This window comes from Micropterus salmoides, unplaced genomic scaffold, assembly GCF_014851395.1.
Source record: "Micropterus salmoides isolate LMB-PRFRI ecotype aquatic unplaced genomic scaffold, ASM1485139v1 Ms_hic_scaffold_5, whole genome shotgun sequence".
Lineage (NCBI taxonomy): Eukaryota > Metazoa > Chordata > Actinopteri > Centrarchiformes > Centrarchidae > Micropterus > Micropterus salmoides.
The window spans coordinates 17,606,964-17,611,564 of record NW_024044237.1 but is presented as its reverse complement, the minus strand read 5'-3'; positions in this window follow the sequence as shown (position 1 = coordinate 17,611,564).

Below are 4,601 nucleotides of genomic sequence, written 5' to 3'. Positions count from 1 at the left end.
GGGATCTGTGACTACTTGAAGAAACCAAAAGTGAAACATGAAAACTGTTCTGACGCAACAGTGGAAGATAACGATCAGAGGGTTGAGTAAGAAGAACAGGGCATGTGTACAAAGGAAGTGGGGTTAACATTTAGCCTTAATCAGAAGTAACATATTGTCCATATCTCAAACTTCTGTTACAAACAGACACTCAGAGAAGACATAAGGTAATGATAATTGATGTGTTCATCTACCATATTGTGTACTTCTAATTTTGTCTCCATGTTATAACTTTAAGGTGGAGTTGGAATTGGGAGTACTTTCCCCCCAAAGTTGTCAATTCAAAGTTAATGACATCCTCAATCCTCAAAATTCCTCAACATAGAAACACAGCAGCTTCTTGTAAAATACATTAATATCAAATATTATGGCCAACTTTGAATAAATTTGAATTCATAACCCTCAACTGCCTTGCTAGGGAGAAGAAGTCAGTCCAAGGTGTAATTCAGAGATTAAGAATGCTTTGTCCTTGCAAATTGGAAATAAAACACTACACAGAAGTTGCTGATTTTACCCTGATTGACAGAGAATCCAAAAGTGAACTTTATGCTGAATGTATTTCAGCTTTTTTTAAGCGTAAGCATTAGCTTTCACTCACCAATGGCAGTGCATGCAACAGAATTTTCTAGAGACTGCAGCTTCTCAATACTAAAGCAAAGCTCCCGTGTGTTGCTTTACAACTTTTGCCCCCTTGCCAAAAAGTGAAGGGGGTTTGACCCGAAGTTGGCATCAATCTCGGCCCTGGAGAAAAAAACAAACTCCCCTGTGCTTCCCGACTTTGGTTTGGGAGCCGAACAGGAATGGTTAACAGTTGGATATTCACAAAGATGCTCACAAGTCTTTAAGCTAGAGTCCAAGTCAAGTCTCAAGTCACTTGTGGTATAGTGAATGTTATGCTGCGATCACTCCAGGCTGCTTAGAACACTGCATAGCGAATTCAGTAACTGTAACCTGTTTTGTACAGAGCACAACCATATAATGTGCAACGCAACTAATCACATCTTATTAACTACTGTAAGTAAACACATCCCCCAGACTCTCAAACCACTGTAACATTATAGCTAAATAAAACTGTAATGTTACATGATCAACAATAAACCTGTAACCTGTTTGCTGCCAACCTTAAAAATTAATGTGATGGCAGCCAGCAGGACGTAAATGATTACATTAATCGACTTTTGATTGTTTGGCAAGTAAACAAATCATTCATTTCATAACAATCGACAGTCAAAGTAAACCAAAGCAAGAAGCAAGTTAATGTTAGATGGCCAATACTGAGCTAAACATGTTGACCTACCTCAAGTTACTAATTTTGCATTCAGTGCTTCTTTGTTTGAGCCTTGTTGTATGAGGTTTTAAAGCCAGGGATTATGATGAATGGCACCGCAGCTGCCGGTGTTTGTTGTCCTCTCTCACGTGTGACCGCGAGCATCAGATACATAGTATGTGTTATGTAGGCAGGTTATAGGTAACGCAAGAAGGGGAATAACAGCAAGCTCATCAGACATTTCCTAAAAATAAACATTGTTCATGAGTCCCACACCTCGAGTCCGAGTCAAGTCTGAAGTCTTTTGAGGATGAGTCTGAAGTCAAGTCTGAAGTCTTTTGAGGATGAGTCTGAAGTCAAGTCTGAAGTCTTTTGAGGATGAGTCTGAAGTCAAGTCTGAAGTCTTTTGAGGATGAGTCTGAAGTCAAGTCTGAAGTCATTGTGTGTGCGACTTAAGTGCGACTCGAGTCTGGCTGTGCAAATGGTTAAAGAAAGCAACAAATGTAAGTATTTTCTTTGTTAATAAAGATTTAAAATGTAGGTCATTTCTTTTGGTAAGATTTAATGTCATTTTAATGTGTTATGGTGATTTTCTTTAAAACAAGCATTAAAATGTCTCGATGCTATTATTTGTGCATTTCAGCTCTGCTTTCAACACTATCATCCCAGCTCTGCTGCAGGACAAGCTCTCCATACTGAGCGTACCTGACTCCACCTGCATGTGGATCACAGACGTCCTGTCTGACAGGTAGCAATGTGAAGTTTGGAAAACATGTCTCTGACTCCTGGACCATTAGCACAGGTATGATTCGAATTATGGGGGGGATTGGGGGGGTCTGATCCCCCTAGTTAAGGCTTGAACCCCCCCAAAAGAGGCAAAAACAACAGTTCAGGCGGGTCTTTCTTACCTGTAATTGTAAATATTAGAATATATTTCCCATACACATGCCTTATATTTAGGAATCTTGAAATACAATTTCAGACACCCCTAAAATGGACCATACCATTTTCTAACATTGGCGTTAGTTGAACGTCTGTCTGCCCACATCACTCGCAGCGGCAGCTGCTCCAGTCCGGTGCATTACACGCTAATAGAGACACTGTAAGTTAATGTCGGTAGTTAACTATCCAGCTGCTTTAATACACTTATCTTTCCTACCATCAGAGTTTCGTAATTAACATTTCTTTCACTTAGAATGAGCTATCTGATGTTAGCTAGCTGAGAGCCCACCCAGTCATTTTATTATCACTATGTAATTTCAAATTTCATGTAATTGTCAGCTAACACTGTGCTTAGGCATGAACAGTGAAATTGGGGATTAGTTATTGTAGAGATACATTTTTACATCCATATATGGTTTATTATTTCATTTTAAGTCTTTTGTGAGTCCTTTCACAATAAACATGGCATTTGTTTCAACTCTGGAATTCCCAAAAATTACCAATTCCCCAACCACGGGGTCTGACTACTGCTTTATTGGACGCAGATTACATCATTCACAGTCAACATTGCTAAAAAAGAGTAAGTTGAAACTTAAAACTTGATGGGAATGATAAGAATTAGTAATTAGATATGATAATGCAGACTGTATTTTATGATGTGTCTTTGGTTCTGGTTCAGCATTGTGTGGGTCTGTGTTTGAGTGGTCATTATGGTCTGCTATTGTGTGTCTGACTTGCTGGCAGTTTGCTCTAGAATACTTGGTGACCCCTAAGTACAAAAGTTGTTGTGTGGTATGGGGCACCCGTGAACTGCTGTAATGAATTTGATTTATCATCATCTACAGACTGTAGACATTAGTTAAATAAACAAGAATATTGTAAGCTTTGTAAGATTTTAGTACACTGAAGCACGCACCTGCACTGTACTGGGTTTCCTCTTCCCTCCCCCCTGGTTGTCACTATATAATTCGCACCCTGAGCACAGGTTCACCTCAACGCTGCGTTTATATGTCTGAAACCAAAGCTATTTGCCACTGCCAGGGCATTACCTTGTATCTAGCTTGTTACAATTGTTCTCAATTTCTTAAACACTATAACCAGGCTATTGAACTAAAATTTTTCCATTCCATTTCTCCATTTTTCAAAAAGAACACCCATTTCTCTAAACTCTACACACAAATCCATTCATTTCCCTTTGCCTACACCATGCAGTCATTGAGAAAGCACTAACATTCAATATTGTTCACTCAGGTCCGCATAGGTTGAGCTCAATTAGCACACAGCTACCCAGGTGGAAACACAAACAGTCAAAATTGATAACACACCAATCAGAAACTTCAATAGATAGATAAAATGGCCCGAGTCAGTTCATTCAGTTTTGGAACAATGGATCCAGAAAAATCTGAAGGAAGAGGTAGAGCACACCAGAGAGGAGGAGGAGGAAGAAGAGGAGGAGCAGTTTGGAGAGGAGTAAGAGGTGAAGGAAGAGGAAAAGTAGGAGTTGGAGGAGGGCGGAGGGGGGCGTGGAGAAGGAGGTGGAGAACAAGAATCTCTGGCCTGTCCCAGACCAAAGACAGGATGCTGGGGCAGAATAATTTGTTGTTTAGTGTGTTGAAATGTACACTAAAATGTACAAATGTTTTTATTTGTTATTCCTTTTGTTGTGTTCAGCATGTGAACAGGTTTTTGAGGGGGAGAATCAGAAGTAACATTACTAATAACCAGTTTTTGTAGTATTGTTTTGAATTTATCTCACCAGTGTGTAAGACTGTGTTGCAGTGTGTGTGTTTTTGGCTTGTGTGTTTTGTCTGAGGGCAAAGTTTGGTTTTTCAGCAAGATTGAATGGTTTTGAGTGGAGAGCTTCATTTTGACCTGAAAATAATGGGGAATTGGTGTGAAGTTGTGGATTTGTGTTTCGAGTTTCGAGAAAAAGACATAATTTCAAGAAATGTGTCTAAGCAATTGAGAAAAACTGTAAGACAACTTACCATCAGAGTCCAGTTTTCTTGGGGCGTTTTCTGAACAGGTATCAGCAGAAAAGTTTTTCTTTTATCAGGGAGCATCATAAACAGTCTATGTTCAATCAGTAGCAAGCTTCCCTGTTAGAGTGAGGTGAAGTGGTCAAGCACAAGGTGTAGTGACAAGCGGGTGCATTCCCGTGAAACTGTCGCGGTCATGCTCACCTCACGCACGCCGCCCGCTGCCGAAGTTGAATTGACTTTTTGTAAGCAACACGGAGCACAAATCATTTGAAGAGAGACAGATCCTCACTGTTTGTGAGTTTGTGAGTGGCTGTGTTTGTTACAAAGAGCACTATGCTACTTTCATTAAGGTTGTAGGTTTGAATCCCACT